This window comes from Ranitomeya variabilis, chromosome 3 (assembly GCF_051348905.1).
Source record: "Ranitomeya variabilis isolate aRanVar5 chromosome 3, aRanVar5.hap1, whole genome shotgun sequence".
Lineage (NCBI taxonomy): Eukaryota > Metazoa > Chordata > Amphibia > Anura > Dendrobatidae > Ranitomeya > Ranitomeya variabilis.
Window position 1 is genome coordinate 418,790,280 of NC_135234.1, and position 17,275 is coordinate 418,807,554.

General features: G+C 46.8%; 1 protein-coding gene and 6 non-coding genes across 7 annotated transcripts in view; all 7 read left to right on the forward strand.

Annotated features, from left to right (window-relative positions):
* Window positions 1–17,275, forward strand: part of TEX14 (testis expressed 14, intercellular bridge forming factor) — a 416,166-nt gene that overhangs the window by 139,916 nt on the left and 258,975 nt on the right. The window lies entirely within an intron of this gene.
* LOC143763237 (small nucleolar RNA U3) lies at window positions 1,874–2,090 on the forward strand. The gene has a single exon (XR_013212320.1). It is a non-coding gene; the product is annotated as a small nucleolar RNA U3 (small nucleolar RNA).
* Window positions 4,422–4,638, forward strand: LOC143763238 (small nucleolar RNA U3). Its single transcript, XR_013212321.1, has one exon. It is a non-coding gene; the product is annotated as a small nucleolar RNA U3 (small nucleolar RNA).
* Window positions 6,998–7,214, forward strand: LOC143763240 (small nucleolar RNA U3). Its single transcript, XR_013212322.1, has one exon. It is a non-coding gene; the product is annotated as a small nucleolar RNA U3 (small nucleolar RNA).
* Window positions 9,602–9,818, forward strand: LOC143763241 (small nucleolar RNA U3). Its single transcript, XR_013212323.1, has one exon. It is a non-coding gene; the product is annotated as a small nucleolar RNA U3 (small nucleolar RNA).
* LOC143763242 (small nucleolar RNA U3) lies at window positions 12,261–12,477 on the forward strand. The gene has a single exon (XR_013212324.1). It is a non-coding gene; the product is annotated as a small nucleolar RNA U3 (small nucleolar RNA).
* LOC143763243 (small nucleolar RNA U3) lies at window positions 14,781–14,997 on the forward strand. The gene has a single exon (XR_013212325.1). It is a non-coding gene; the product is annotated as a small nucleolar RNA U3 (small nucleolar RNA).

Sequence of the window (17,275 nt, forward strand, 5' to 3'; positions counted from 1 at the left end):
CTCCAGATAGTTGCCTCTGGCTCCCAGCATTTTCAGCGGAGTTATGTCATTCTGCATCCAGTACTTAAAATAAGGAACAGTCCAGCTTGGAATCTGAGGTTTGGCAAAGCTCTCTTAGCCCTTCTACCCAGTGACAGCTCTCTTAGCCTTACTACCCAGGGACAGCTCACTTAGCCTTACTACCCAGGGATAGCTCTCTTTGCCCTTCTACCCAGTGACAGCTCTCTTAGCCTTACTACCCAGGGACAGCTCTCTTAGCCTTACTACCCAGGGATAGCTCTCTTAGCCTTACTACCCAGGGATAGCTCTCTTAGCCTTACTACCCAGGGACAGCTCTCTTAGCCTTACTATCCAGTGACAGCTCTCTTAGCCCTTCTAACCAGGAACAGGTCTCTTAGCCTTACTACCCAGGGACAGCTCTCTTAGCCTTACTACCCAGGGACAGCTCTCTTAACCTTACTACCCAGGGATAGCTCTCTTTGCCCTTCTACCCAGTGACAGCTCTCTTAGCCTTACTACCCAGGGACAGCTCTCTTAGCCTTACTACCCAGGGACAACTCTCTTAGCCCTACTACCCTGGGACAGCTCTCTTAGCCTTACTACCCAGGGACAGCTCTCTTAGCCTTACTGCCCAGGACAGCTCTCTTAGCCTTACTACCTAGTGACAGATCTCTTAGCCTTAGTACCCAGGGATAGCTCTCTTAGCCTTACTACCCAGGGACAGCTCTCTTAGCCTTACTACCCAGTGACAGCTCTCTTAACCTTACTACCCATTGATAGCTCTCTTAGCCTTACTACCCAGGGACAGCTCTCTTAGCCTTACTACCTAGTGACAGCTCTCTTAGCCTTACTACTCAGGGATAGCTCTCTTAGCCTTACTACCCAGGGACAGCTCTCTTAGCCTTACTACCCAGTGACAGCTCTCTTAGCCCTTCTAACCAGGAACAGGTCTCTTAGCCTTACTACCCGGGGACATCTCTCTTAGCCTTACTACCCAGGGACAGCTCTCTTAGCCTTACTACCCAGGGAAAGCTCTCTTAACCTCACTACCCAGGGATAGCTCTCTTAGCCTTACTACCCAGGGATAGCTCTCTTAGCCTTCTACCCAGGGACAGCTCTCTTAGCCTTACTACCTAGTGACAGCTCTCAGCCTTACTACCCAGGGACAGCTCTCTTAGCCTTACTACCCAGGGACAGCTCTCTTAGCCTTACTACCCAGTGACAGCTCTCTTAGCCCTTCTAACCAGGGACAGCTCCCTTAGCCCTAGTACCCTGAGACAGCTCTCTTATGTCTATTTCACACTATCAGTATTTGTAAGCCAAATCCAGGAGTGGGTGAAAAATACAGAAGTGGTGACAGCTTTCCCTCTGATTGTTCCACTCCTGATTTTAGCTTACAAAACCTGATGAAAAATACTGATAGTGTGAACGTGGCCTTAGCCTTACTTCCAAGGAGCAGCTTACTACCCAGGGACAGTGTTTCTAGCTCTACTACACAGGTACAGCTCTCCTGTCTGTTTATTCACCCGTGCTGCAAAACCTGATATTCCATTGTGTAGGATGTTTAGAAGGATCTACAGGTTCCGGGTGTTTCTCATTGGCTGGTTGCAGTGACATATGCAGATTAGATCCAGAGACATCTGTGATCTGGAGGATTATGGGGCCGTTATACAAGTATGGAAGCTTCTATAGGGTCACTGTGTCAGGTGTGATGTCTCCCTAATTTTGCACACTGTAGTCACGTCTCTGATCACCCACAATGTGTCAGCGTTTATTTACAGCCTTAGTTTGTGTGATGTTGTGTTAGTGAATCTCCATAATGTTACACGCAGGGTCCTATTCCCCGGAGGGGCATCACGGCCAGGAAGAGGTTAAGACTATACTTTCAGGGATCATTTCTATAGTGTGTAACTTGAGAAATGTGCTCTAAAGTGTCCAAACTTCCCAACCACGAGGAGGAGCTGTAGTGATCTCTCCTGAGCGTGAAGTGAGCTCTCAGTTCTGCTTCATTGCAGGGGCTGATTGCTGGTGATGATCGTTCTCCTTCTCTGTTACAGGGAGGTGGAGGGGGAGATCACAAGCTGAGTGGTTGTGTTATATTTTAGTTAGCTTAATAAAGATAGACTGAAAGTAGTTGTGTACTTTCTTAAGATATTGTTAACTAAATATTATTTTTTCTAGTGATGGGCAGTCTGGCTGTCATGGTTCTGCTCACCATAAAGAGTCAACTCTTTTGGATCCCTTTTAAATATGTGTTCATCATAGGTGAACACATATTTAAGGTGACTTCAGTATGGTTGATACCCCACCCACCAATGGTTGAAACCACGCCCATGTGCAGCCACCCAATGAAATTGATGAATGGGCAGGGTTACGTCTGCCGAACTTGGGAATTATATGCCCAGTGAGAGCCATTAAGAGAATTCAGTGGCTCTCACTGGGGTGCTGGCTCCCATCATTCACAGCAGGGAGCCTACTCTTTCTCTCGGAACGTTCATGAACGACCCATCACTACTTAATATATGAAACTGCACAAAATCAAATCTTTTCAAAATATTATTAAAAATTGCTAGATAAACAGATACGTATACCATGTGAAAGGCACACCCTTGTTATGCAAAAATCATGTCTCCAGATAGTTGCCTCTGGCTCCCAGCATTTTCAGCGGAGTTATGTCATTCTGCATCCAGTACTTAAAATAAGGAACAGTCCAGCTTGGAATCTGAGGTTTGGCAAAGCTCTCTTAGCCCTTCTACCCAGTGACAGCTCTCTTAGCCTTACTACCCAGGGACAGCTCACTTAGCCTTACTACCCAGGGATAGCTCTCTTTGCCCTTCTACCCAGTGACAGCTCTCTTAGCCTTACTACCCAGGGACAGCTCTCTTAGCCTTACTACCCAGGGATAGCTCTCTTAGCCTTACTACCCAGGGATAGCTCTCTTAGCCTTACTACCCAGGGACAGCTCTCTTAGCCTTACTATCCAGTGACAGCTCTCTTAGCCCTTCTAACCAGGAACAGGTCTCTTAGCCTTACTACCCAGGGACAGCTCTCTTAGCCTTACTACCCAGGGACAGCTCTCTTAACCTTACTACCCAGGGATAGCTCTCTTAGCCTTACTACCCAGGGACAACTCTCTTAGCCCTACTACCCTGGGACAGCTCTCTTAGCCTTACTACCCAGGGACAGCTCTCTTAGCCTTACTGCCCAGGACAGCTCTCTTAGCCTTACTACCTAGTGACAGATCTCTTAGCCTTACTACCCAGGGATAGCTCTCTTAGCCTTACTACCCAGGGACAGCTCTCTTAGCCTTACTACCCAGTGACAGCTCTCTTAACCTTACTACCCATTGATAGCTCTCTTAGCCTTACTACCCAGGGACAGCTCTCTTAGCCTTACTACTCAGGGATAGCTCTCTTAGCCTTACTACCCAGGGACAGCTCTCTTAGCCTTACTACCCAGTGACAGCTCTCTTTTGCCCTTCTAACCAGGAACAGGTCTCTTAGCCTTACTACCCGGGGACATCTCTCTTAGCCTTACTACCCAGGGACAGCTCTCTTAGCCTTACTACCCAGGGAAAGCTCTCTTAACCTTACTACCCAGGGATAGCTCTCTTAGCCTTACTACCCAGGGATAGCTCTCTTAGCCTTCTACCCAGGGACAGCTCTCTTAGCCTTACTACCTAGTGACAGCTCTCTTAGCCTTACTACCCAGGGACAGCTCTCTTAGCCTTACTACCCAGGGACAGCTCTCTTAGCCTTACTACCCAGTGACAGCTCTCTTAGCCCTTCTAACCAGGGACAGCTCCCTTAGCCCTAGTACCCTGAGACAGCTCTCTTATGTCTATTTCACACTATCAGTATTTGTAAGCCAAATCCAGGAGTGGGTGAAAAATACAGAAGTGGTGACAGCTTTCCCTCTGATTGTTCCACTCCTGATTTTAGCTTACAAAACCTGATGAAAAATACTGATAGTGTGAACGTGGCCTTAGCCTTACTTCCAAGGAGCAGCTTACTACCCAGGGACAGTGTTTCTAGCTCTACTACACAGGTACAGCTCTCCTGTCTGTTTATTCACCCGTGCTGCAAAACCTGATATTCCATTGTGTAGGATGTTTAGAAGGATCTACAGGTTCCGGGTGTTTCTCATTGGCTGGTTGCAGTGACATATGCAGATTAGATCCAGAGACATCTGTGATCTGGAGGATTATGGGGCCGTTATACAAGTATGGAAGCTTCTATAGGGTCACTGTGTCAGGTGTGATGTCTCCCTAATTTTGCACACTGTAGTCACGTCTCTGATCACCCACAATGTGTCAGCGTTTATTTACAGCCTTAGTTTGTGTGATGTTGTGTTAATGAATCTCCATAATGTTACACGCAGGGTCCTATTCCCCGGAGGGGCATCACGGCCAGGAAGAGGTTAAGACTATACTTTCAGGGATCATTTCTATAGTGTGTAACTTGAGAAATGTGCTCTAAAGTGTCCAAACTTCCCAACCACGAGGAGGAGCTGTAGTGATCTCTCCTGAGCGTGAAGTGAGCTCTCAGTTCTGCTTCATTGCAGGGGCTGATTGCTGGTGATGATCGTTCTCCTTCTCTGTTACAGGGAGGTGGAGGGGGAGATCACAAGCTGAGTGGTTGTGTTATATTTTAGTTAGCTTAATAAAGATAGACTGAAAGTACTTGTGTACTTTCTTAAGATATTGTTAACTAAATATTATTTTTTCTAGTGATGGGCAGTCTGGCTGTCATGGTTCTGCTCACCATAAAGAGTCAACTCTTTTGGATCCCTTTTAAATATGTGTTCATCATAGGTGAACACATATTTAAGGTGACTTCAGTATGGTTGATACCCCACCCACCAATGGTTGAAACCACGCCCATGTGCAGCCACCCAATGAAATTGATGAATGGGCAGGGTTACGTCTGCCGAACTTGGGAATTATATGCCCAGTGAGAGCCATTAAGAGAATTCAGTGGCTCTCACTGGGGTGCTGGCTCCCATCATTCACAGCAGGGAGCCTACTCTTTCTCTCGGAACGTTCATGAACGACCCATCACTACTTAATATATGAAACTGCACAAAATCAAATCTTTTCAAAATATTATTAAAAATTGCTAGATAAACAGATACGTATACCATGTGAAAGGCACACCCTTGTTATGCAAAAATCATGTCTCCAGATAGTTGCCTCTGGCTCCCAGCATTTTCAGCGGAGTTATGTCATTCTGAATCCAGTACTTAAAATAAGGAACAGTCCAGCTTGGAATCTGAGGTTTGGCAAAGCTCTCTTAGCCCTTCTACCCAGTGACAGCTCTCTTAGCCTTACTACCCAGGGACAGCTCACTTAGCCTTACTACCCAGGGATAGCTCTCTTTGCCCTTCTACCCAGTGACAGCTCTCTTAGCCTTACTACCCAGGGACAGCTCTCTTAGCCTTACTACCCAGGGATAGCTCTCTTAGCCTTACTACCCAGGGATAGCTCTCTTAGCCTTACTACCCAGGGACAGCTCTCTTAGCCTTACTATCCAGTGACAGCTCTCTTAGCCCTTCTAACCAGGAACAGGTCTCTTAGCCTTACTACCCAGGGACAGCTCTCTTAGCCTTACTACCCAGGGACAGCTCTCTTAACCTTACTACCCAGGGATAGCTCTCTTAGCCTTACTACCCAGGGACAACTCTCTTAGCCCTACTACCCTGGGACAGCTCTCTTAGCCTTACTACCCAGGGACAGCTCTCTTAGCCTTACTGCCCAGGACAGCTCTCTTAGCCTTACTACCTAGTGACAGATCTCTTAGCCTTACTACCCAGGGATAGCTCTCTTAGCCTTACTACCCAGGGACAGCTCTCTTAGCCTTACTACCCAGTGACAGCTCTCTTAACCTTACTACCCATTGATAGCTCTCTTAGCCTTACTACCCAGGGACAGCTCTCTTAGCCTTACTACCTAGTGACAGCTCTCTTAGCCTTACTACTCAGGGATAGCTCTCTTAGCCTTACTACCCAGGGACAGCTCTCTTAGCCTTACTACCCAGTGACAGCTCTCTTTTGCCCTTCTATCCAGGAACAGGTCTCTTAGCCTTACTACCCGGGGACATCTCTCTTAGCCTTACTACCCAGGGACAGTACTCTTAGCCTTACTACCCAGGGAAAGCTCTCTTAACCTTACTACCCAGGGATAGCTCTCTTAGCCTTACTACCCAGGGATAGCTCTCTTAGCCTTCTACCCAGGGACAGCTCTCTTAGCCTTACTACCTAGTGACAGCTCTCTTAGCCTTACTACCCAGGGACAGCTCTCTTAGCCTTACTACCCAGGGACAGCTCTCTTAGCCTTACTACCCAGTGACAGCTCTCTTAGCCCTTCTAACCAGGGACAGCTCCCTTAGCCCTAGTACCCTGAGACAGCTCTCTTATGTCTATTTCACACTATCAGTATTTGTAAGCCAAATCCAGAAGTGGGTGAAAAATACAGAAGTGGTGACAGCTTTCCCTCTGATTGTTCCACTCCTGATTTTAGCTTACAAAACCTGATGAAAAATACTGATAGTGTGAACGTGGCCTTAGCCTTACTTCCAAGGAGCAGCTTACTACCCAGGGACAGTGTTTCTAGCTCTACTACACAGGTACAGCTCTCCTGTCTGTTTATTCACCCGTGCTGCAAAACCTGATATTCCATTGTGTAGGATGTTTAGAAGGATCTACAGGTTCCGGGTGTTTCTCATTGGCTGGTTGCAGTGACATATGCAGATTAGATCCAGAGACATCTGTGATCTGGAGGATTATGGGGCCGTTATACAAGTATGGAAGCTTCTATAGGGTCACTGTGTCAGGTGTGATGTCTCCCTAATTTTGCACACTGTAGTCACGTCTCTGATCACCCACAATGTGTCAGCGTTTATTTACAGCCTTAGTTTGTGTGATGTTGTGTTAATGAATCTCCATATTGTTACACGCAGGGTCCTATTCCCCGGAGGGGCATCACGGCCAGGAAGAGGTTAAGACTATACTTTCAGGGATCATTTCTATAGTGTGTAACTTGAGAAATGTGCTCTAAAGTGTCCAAACTTCCCAACCACGAGGAGGAGCTGTAGTGATCTCTCCTGAGCGTGAAGTGAGCTCTCAGTTCTGCTTCATTGCAGGGGCTGATTGCTGGTGATGATCGTTCTCCTTCTCTGTTACAGGGAGGTGGAGGGGGAGATCACAAGCTGAGTGGTTGTGTTATATTTTAGTTAGCTTAATAAAGATAGACTGAAAGTAGTTGTGTACTTTCTTAAGATATTGTTAACTAAATATTATTTTTTCTAGTGATGGGCAGTCTGGCTGTCATGGTTCTGCTCACCATAAAGAGTCAACTCTTTTGGATCCCTTTTAAATATGTGTTCATCATAGGTGAACACATATTTAAGGTGACTTCAGTATGGTTGATACCCCACCCACCAATGGTTGAAACCACGCCCATGTGCAGCCACCCAATGAAATTGATGAATGGGCAGGGTTACGTCTGCCGAACTTGGGAATTATATGCCCAGTGAGAGCCATTAAGAGAATTCAGTGGCTCTCACTGGGGTGCTGGCTCCCATCATTCACAGCAGGGAGCCTACTCTTTCTCTCGGAACGTTCATGAACGACCCATCACTACTTAATATATGAAACTGCACAAAATCAAATCTTTTCAAAATATTATTAAAAATTGCTAGATAAACAGATACGTATACCATGTGAAAGGCACACCCTTGTTATGCAAAAATCATGTCTCCAGATAGTTGCCTCTGGCTCCCAGAATTTTCAGCGGAGTTATGTCATTCTGCATCCAGTACTTAAAATAAGGAACAGTCCAGCTTGGAATCTGAGGTTTGGCAAAGCTCTCTTAGCCCTTCTACCCAGTGACAGCTCTCTTAGCCTTACTACCCAGGGACAGCTCACTTAGCCTTACTACCCAGGGATAGCTCTCTTTGCCCTTCTACCCAGTGACAGCTCTCTTAGCCTTACTACCCAGGGACAGCTCTCTTAGCCTTACTACCCAGGGATAGCTCTCTTAGCCTTACTACCCAGGGATAGCTCTCTTAGCCTTACTACCCAGGGACAGCTCTCTTAGCCTTACTATCCAGTGACAGCTCTCTTAGCCCTTCTAACCAGGAACAGGTCTCTTAGCCTTACTACCCAGGGACAGCTCTCTTAGCCTTACTACCCAGGGACAGCTCTCTTAACCTTACTACCCAGGGATAGCTCTCTTTGCCCTTCTACCCAGTGACAGCTCTCTTAGCCTTACTACCCAGGGACAGCTCTCTTAGCCTTACTACCCAGGGACAACTCTCTTAGCCCTACTACCCTGGGACAGCTCTCTTAGCCTTACTACCCAGGGACAGCTCTCTTAGCCTTACTGCCCAGGACAGCTCTCTTAGCCTTACTACCTAGTGACAGATCTCTTAGCCTTACTACCCAGGGATAGCTCTCTTAGCCTTACTACCCAGGGACAGCTCTCTTAGCCTTACTACCCATTGATAGCTCTCTTAGCCTTACTACCCAGGGACAGCTCTCTTAGCCTTACTACCTAGTGACAGCTCTCTTAGCCTTACTACTCAGGGATAGCTCTCTTAGCCTTACTACCCAGGGACAGCTCTCTTAGCCTTACTACCCAGTGACAGCTCTCTTTTGCCCTTCTAACCAGGAACAGGTCTCTTAGCCTTACTACCCGGGGACATCTCTCTTAGCCTTACTACCCAGGGACAGCTCTCTTAGCCTTACTACCCAGGGAAAGCTCTCTTAACCTTACTACCCAGGGATAGCTCTCTTAGCCTTACTACCCAGGGACAGCTCTCTTAGCCTTCTACCCAGGGACAGCTCTCTTAGCCTTACTACCTAGTGACAGCTCTCTTAGCCTTACTACCCAGGGACAGCTCTCTTAGCCTTACTACCCAGGGACAGCTCTCTTAGCCTTACTACCCAGTGACAGCTCTCTTAGCCCTTCTAACCAGGGACAGCTCCCTTAGCCCTAGTACCCTGAGACAGCTCTCTTATGTCTATTTCACACTATCAGTATTTGTAAGCCAAATCCAGAAGTGGGTGAAAAATACAGAAGTGGTGACAGCTTTCCCTCTGATTGTTCCACTCCTGATTTTAGCTTACAAAACCTGATGAAAAATACTGATAGTGTGAACGTGGCCTTAGCCTTACTTCCAAGGAGCAGCTTACTACCCAGGGACAGTGTTTCTAGCTCTACTACACAGGTACAGCTCTCCTGTCTGTTTATTCACCCGTGCTGCAAAACCTGATATTCCATTGTGTAGGATGTTTAGAAGGATCTACAGGTTCCGGGTGTTTCTCATTGGCTGGTTGCAGTGACATATGCAGATTAGATCCAGAGACATCTGTGATCTGGAGGATTATGGGGCCGTTATACAAGTATGGAAGCTTCTATAGGGTCACTGTGTCAGGTGTGATGTCTCCCTAATTTTGCACACTGTAGTCACGTCTCTGATCACCCACAATGTGTCAGCGTTTATTTACAGCCTTAGTTTGTGTGATGTTGTGTTAGTGAATCTCCATAATGTTACACGCAGGGTCCTATTCCCCGGAGGGGCATCACGGCCAGGAAGAGGTTAAGACTATACTTTCAGGGATCATTTCTATAGTGTGTAACTTGAGAAATGTGCTCTAAAGTGTCCAAACTTCCCAACCACGAGGAGGAGCTGTAGTGATCTCTCCTGAGCGTGAAGTGAGCTCTCAGTTCTGCTTCATTGCAGGGGCTGATTGCTGGTGATGATCGTTCTCCTTCTCTGTTACAGGGAGGTGGAGGGGGAGATCACAAGCTGAGTGGTTGTGTTATATTTTAGTTAGCTTAATAAAGATAGACTGAAAGTACTTGTGTACTTTCTTAAGATATTGTTAACTAAATATTATTTTTTCTAGTGATGGGCAGTCTGGCTGTCATGGTTCTGCTCACCATAAAGAGTCAACTCTTTTGGATCCCTTTTAAATATGTGTTCATCATAGGTGAACACATATTTAAGGTGACTTCAGTATGGTTGATACCCCACCCACCAATGGTTGAAACCACGCCCATGTGCAGCCACCCAATGAAATTGATGAATGGGCAGGGTTACGTCTGCCGAACTTGGGAATTATATGCCCAGTGAGAGCCATTAAGAGAATTCAGTGGCTCTCACTGGGGTGCTGGCTCCCATCATTCACAGCAGGGAGCCTACTCTTTCTCTCGGAACGTTCATGAACGACCCATCACTACTTAATATATGAAACTGCACAAAATCAAATCTTTTCAAAATATTATTAAAAATTGCTAGATAAACAGATACGTATACCATGTGAAAGGCACACCCTTGTTATGCAAAAATCATGTCTCCAGATAGTTGCCTCTGGCTCCCAGCATTTTCAGCGGAGTTATGTCATTCTGCATCCAGTACTTAAAATAAGGAACAGTCCAGCTTGGAATCTGAGGTTTGGCAAAGCTCTCTTAGCCCTTCTACCCAGTGACAGCTCTCTTAGCCTTACTACCCAGGGACAGCTCACTTAGCCTTACTACCCAGGGATAGCTCTCTTTGCCCTTCTACCCAGTGACAGCTCTCTTAGCCTTACTACCCAGGGACAGCTCTCTTAGCCTTACTACCCAGGGATAGCTCTCTTAGCCTTACTACCCAGGGATAGCTCTCTTAGCCTTACTACCCAGGGACAGCTCTCTTAGCCTTACTATCCAGTGACAGCTCTCTTAGCCCTTCTAACCAGGAACAGGTCTCTTAGCCTTACTACCCAGGGACAGCTCTCTTAGCCTTACTACCCAGGGACAGCTCTCTTAACCTTACTACCCAGGGATAGCTCTCTTTGCCCTTCTACCCAGTGACAGCTCTCTTAGCCTTACTACCCAGGGACAGCTCTCTTAGCCTTACTACCCAGGGACAACTCTCTTAGCCCTACTACCCTGGGACAACTCTCTTAGCCTTACTACCCAGGGACAGCTCTCTTAGCCTTACTGCCCAGGACAGCTCTCTTAGCATTACTACCTAGTGACAGATCTCTTAGCCTTACTACCCAGGGATAGCTCTCTTAGCCTTACTACCCAGGGACAGCTCTCTTAGCCTTACTACCCAGTGACAGCTCTCTTAACCTTACTACCCATTGATAGCTCTCTTAGCCTTACTACCCAGGGACAGCTCTCTTAGCCTTACTACCTAGTGACAGCTCTCTTAGCCTTACTACTCAGGGATAGCTCTCTTAGCCTTACTACCCAGGGACAGCTCTCTTAGCCTTACTACCCAGTGACAGCTCTCTTAGCCCTTCTAACCAGGAACAGGTCTCTTAGCCTTACTACCCGGGGACATCTCTCTTAGCCTTACTACCCAGGGACAGCTCTCTTAGCCTTACTACCCAGGGAAAGCTCTCTTAACCTTACTACCCAGGGATAGCTCTCTTAGCCTTACTACCCAGGGATAGCTCTCTTAGCCTTCTACCCAGGGACAGCTCTCTTAGCCTTACTACCTAGTGACAGCTCTCTTAGCCTTACTACCCAGGGACAGCTCTCTTAGCCTTACTACCCAGGGACAGCTCTCTTAGCCTTACTACCCAGGGACAGCTCTCTTAGCCTTACTACCCAGTGACAGCTCTCTTAGCCCTTCTAACCAGGGACAGCTCCCTTAGCCCTAGTACCCTGAGACAGCTCTCTTATGTCTATTTCACACTATCAGTATTTGTAAGCCAAATCCAGGAGTGGGTGAAAAATACAGAAGTGGTGACAGCTTTCCCTCTGATTGTTCCACTCCTGATTTTAGCTTACAAAACCTGATGAAAAATACTGATAGTGTGAACGTGGCCTTAGCCTTACTTCCAAGGAGCAGCTTACTACCCAGGGACAGTGTTTCTAGCTCTACTACACAGGTACAGCTCTCCTGTCTGTTTATTCACCCGTGCTGCAAAACCTGATATTCCATTGTGTAGGATGTTTAGAAGGATCTACAGGTTCCGGGTGTTTCTCATTGGCTGGTTGCAGTGACATATGCAGATTAGATCCAGAGACATCTGTGATCTGGAGGATTATGGGGCCGTTATACAAGTATGGAAGCTTCTATAGGGTCACTGTGTCAGGTGTGATGTCTCCCTAATTTTGCACACTGTAGTCACGTCTCTGATCACCCACAATGTGTCAGCGTTTATTTACAGCCTTAGTTTGTGTGATGTTGTGTTAGTGAATCTCCATAATGTTACACGCAGGGTCCTATTCCCCGGAGGGGCATCACGGCCAGGAAGAGGTTAAGACTATACTTTCAGGGATCATTTCTATAGTGTGTAACTTGAGAAATGTGCTCTAAAGTGTCCAAACTTCCCAACCACGAGGAGGAGCTGTAGTGATCTCTCCTGAGCGTGAAGTGAGCTCTCAGTTCTGCTTCATTGCAGGGGCTGATTGCTGGTGATGATCGTTCTCCTTCTCTGTTACAGGGAGGTGGAGGGGGAGATCACAAGCTGAGTGGTTGTGTTATATTTTAGTTAGCTTAATAAAGATAGACTGAAAGTACTTGTGTACTTTCTTAAGATATTGTTAACTAAATATTATTTTTTCTAGTGATGGGCAGTCTGGCTGTCATGGTTCTGCTCACCATAAAGAGTCAACTCTTTTGGATCCCTTTTAAATATGTGTTCATCATAGGTGAACACATATTTAAGGTGACTTCAGTATGGTTGATACCCCACCCACCAATGGTTGAAACCACGCCCATGTGCAGCCACCCAATGAAATTGATGAATGGGCAGGGTTACGTCTGCCGAACTTGGGAATTATATGCCCAGTGAGAGCCATTAAGAGAATTCAGTGGCTCTCACTGGGGTGCTGGCTCCCATCATTCACAGCAGGGAGCCTACTCTTTCTCTCGGAACGTTCATGAACGACCCATCACTACTTAATATATGAAACTGCACAAAATCAAATCTTTTCAAAATATTATTAAAAATTGCTAGATAAACAGATACGTATACCATGTGAAAGGCACACCCTTGTTATGCAAAAATCATGTCTCCAGATAGTTGCCTCTGGCTCCCAGCATTTTCAGCGGAGTTATGTCATTCTGCATCCAGTACTTAAAATAAGGAACAGTCCAGCTTGGAATCTGAGGTTTGGCAAAGCTCTCTTAGCCCTTCTACCCAGTGACAGCTCTCTTAGCCTTACTACCCAGGGACAGCTCACTTAGCCTTACTACCCAGGGATAGCTCTCTTTGCCCTTCTACCCAGGGACAGCTCTCTTAGCCTTACTACCCAGGGATAGCTCTCTTAGCCTTACTACCCAGGGATAGCTCTCTTAGCCTTACTACCCAGGGACAGCTCTCTTAGCCTTACTATCCAGTGACAGCTCTCTTAGCCCTTCTAACCAGGAACAGGTCTCTTAGCCTTACTACCCAGGGACAGCTCTCTTAGCCTTACTACCCAGGGACAGCTCTCTTAACCTTACTACCCAGGGATAGCTCTCTTAGCCTTACTACCCAGGGACAACTCTCTTAGCCCTACTACCCTGGGACAGCTCTCTTAGCCTTACTACCCAGGGACAGCTCTCTTAGCCTTACTGCCCAGGACAGCTCTCTTAGCCTTACTACCTAGTGACAGATCTCTTAGCCTTACTACCCAGGGATAGCTCTCTTAGCCTTACTACCCAGGGACAGCTCTCTTAGCCTTACTACCCAGTGACAGCTCTCTTAACCTTACTACCCATTGATAGCTCTCTTAGCCTTACTACCCAGGGACAGCTCTCTTAGCCTTACTACTCAGGGATAGCTCTCTTAGCCTTACTACCCAGGGACAGCTCTCTTAGCCTTACTACCCAGTGACAGCTCTCTTTTGCCCTTCTAACCAGGAACAGGTCTCTTAGCCTTACTACCCGGGGACATCTCTCTTAGCCTTACTACCCAGGGACAGCTCTCTTAGCCTTACTACCCAGGGAAAGCTCTCTTAACCTTACTACCCAGGGATAGCTCTCTTAGCCTTACTACCCAGGGATAGCTCTCTTAGCCTTCTACCCAGGGACAGCTCTCTTAGCCTTACTACCTAGTGACAGCTCTCTTAGCCTTACTACCCAGGGACAGCTCTCTTAGCCTTACTACCCAGGGACAGCTCTCTTAGCCTTACTACCCAGTGACAGCTCTCTTAGCCCTTCTAACCAGGGACAGCTCCCTTAGCCCTAGTACCCTGAGACAGCTCTCTTATGTCTATTTCACACTATCAGTATTTGTAAGCCAAATCCAGGAGTGGGTGAAAAATACAGAAGTGGTGACAGCTTTCCCTCTGATTGTTCCACTCCTGATTTTAGCTTACAAAACCTGATGAAAAATACTGATAGTGTGAACGTGGCCTTAGCCTTACTTCCAAGGAGCAGCTTACTACCCAGGGACAGTGTTTCTAGCTCTACTACACAGGTACAGCTCTCCTGTCTGTTTATTCACCCGTGCTGCAAAACCTGATATTCCATTGTGTAGGATGTTTAGAAGGATCTACAGGTTCCGGGTGTTTCTCATTGGCTGGTTGCAGTGACATATGCAGATTAGATCCAGAGACATCTGTGATCTGGAGGATTATGGGGCCGTTATACAAGTATGGAAGCTTCTATAGGGTCACTGTGTCAGGTGTGATGTCTCCCTAATTTTGCACACTGTAGTCACGTCTCTGATCACCCACAATGTGTCAGCGTTTATTTACAGCCTTAGTTTGTGTGATGTTGTGTTAATGAATCTCCATAATGTTACACGCAGGGTCCTATTCCCCGGAGGGGCATCACGGCCAGGAAGAGGTTAAGACTATACTTTCAGGGATCATTTCTATAGTGTGTAACTTGAGAAATGTGCTCTAAAGTGTCCAAACTTCCCAACCACGAGGAGGAGCTGTAGTGATCTCTCCTGAGCGTGAAGTGAGCTCTCAGTTCTGCTTCATTGCAGGGGCTGATTGCTGGTGATGATCGTTCTCCTTCTCTGTTACAGGGAGGTGGAGGGGGAGATCACAAGCTGAGTGGTTGTGTTATATTTTAGTTAGCTTAATAAAGATAGACTGAAAGTACTTGTGTACTTTTTTAAGATATTGTTAACTAAATATTATTTTTTCTAGTGATGGGCAGTCTGGCTGTCATGGTTCTGCTCACCATAAAGAGTCAACTCTTTTGGATCCCTTTTAAATATGTGTTCATCATAGGTGAACACATATTTAAGGTGACTTCAGTATGGTTGATACCCCACCCACCAATGGTTGAAACCACGCCCATGTGCAGCCACCCAATGAAATTGATGAATGGGCAGGGTTACGTCTGCCGAACTTGGGAATTATATGCCCAGTGAGAGCCATTAAGAGAATTCAGTGGCTCTCACTGGGGTGCTGGCTCCCATCATTCACAGCAGGGAGCCTACTCTTTCTCTCGGAACGTTCATGAACGACCCATCACTACTTAATATATGAAACTGCACAAAATCAAATCTTTTCAAAATATTATTAAAAATTGCTAGATAAACAGATACGTATACCATGTGAAAGGCACACCCTTGTTATGCAAAAATCATGTCTCCAGATAGTTGCCTCTGGCTCCCAGCATTTTCAGCGGAGTTATGTCATTCTGAATCCAGTACTTAAAATAAGGAACAGTCCAGCTTGGAATCTGAGGTTTGGCAAAGCTCTCTTAGCCCTTCTACCCAGTGACAGCTCTCTTAGCCTTACTACCCAGGGACAGCTCACTTAGCCTTACTACCCAGGGATAGCTCTCTTTGCCCTTCTACCCAGTGACAGCTCTCTTAGCCTTACTACCCAGGGACAGCTCTCTTAGCCTTACTACCCAGGGATAGCTCTCTTAGCCTTACTACCCAGGGATAGCTCTCTTAGCCTTACTACCCAGGGACAGCTCTCTTAGCCTTACTATCCAGTGACAGCTCTCTTAGCCCTTCTAACCAGGAACAGGTCTCTTAGCCTTACTACCCAGGGACAGCTCTCTTAGCCTTACTACCCAGGGACAGCTCTCTTAACCTTACTACCCAGGGATAGCTCTCTTAGCCTTACTACCCAGGGACAACTCTCTTAGCCCTACTACCCTGGGACAGCTCTCTTAGCCTTACTACCCAGGGACAGCTCTCTTAGCCTTACTGCCCAGGACAGCTCTCTTAGCCTTACTACCTAGTGACAGATCTCTTAGCCTTACTACCCAGGGATAGCTCTCTTAGCCTTACTACCCAGGGACAGCTCTCTTAGCCTTACTACCCAGTGACAGCTCTCTTAACCTTACTACCCATTGATAGCTCTCTTAGCCTTACTACCCAGGGACAGCTCTCTTAGCCTTACTACCTAGTGACAGCTCTCTTAGCCTTACTACTCAGGGATAGCTCTCTTAGCCTTACTACCCAGGGACAGCTCTCTTAGCCTTACTACCCAGTGACAGCTCTCTTTTGCCCTTCTAACCAGGAACAGGTCTCTTAGCCTTACTACCCGGGGACATCTCTCTTAGCCTTACTACCCAGGGACAGCTCTCTTAGCCTTACTACCCAGGGAAAGCTCTCTTAACCTTACTACCCAGGGATAGCTCTCTTAGCCTTACTACCCAGGGATAGCTCTCTTAGCCTTCTACCCAGGGACAGCTCTCTTAGCCTTACTACCTAGTGACAGCTCTCTTAGCCTTACTACCCAGGGACAGCTCTCTTAGCCTTACTACCCAGGGACAGCTCTCTTAGCCTTACTACCCAGTGACAGCTCTCTTAGCCCTTCTAACCAGGGACAGCTCCCTTAGCCCTAGTACCCTGAGACAGCTCTCTTATGTCTATTTCACACTATCAGTATTTGTAAGCCAAATCCAGAAGTGGGTGAAAAATACAGAAGTGGTGACAGCTTTCCCTCTGATTGTTCCACTCCTGATTTTAGCTTACAAAACCTGATGAAAAATACTGATAGTGTGAACGTGGCCTTAGCCTTACTTCCAAGGAGCAGCTTACTACCCAGGGACAGTGTTTCTAGCTCTACTACACAGGTACAGCTCTCCTGTCTGTTTATTCACCCGTGCTGCAAAACCTGATATTCCATTGTGTAGGATGTTTAGAAGGATCTACAGGTTCCGGGTGTTTCTCATTGGCTGGTTGCAGTGACATATGCAGATTAGATCCAGAGACATCTGTGATCTGGAGGATTATGGGGCCGTTATACAAGTATGGAAGCTTCTATAGGGTCACTGTGTCAGGTGTGATGTCTCCCTAATTTTGCACACTGTAGTCACGTCTCTGATCACCCACAATGTGTCAGCGTTTATTTACAGCCTTAGTTTGT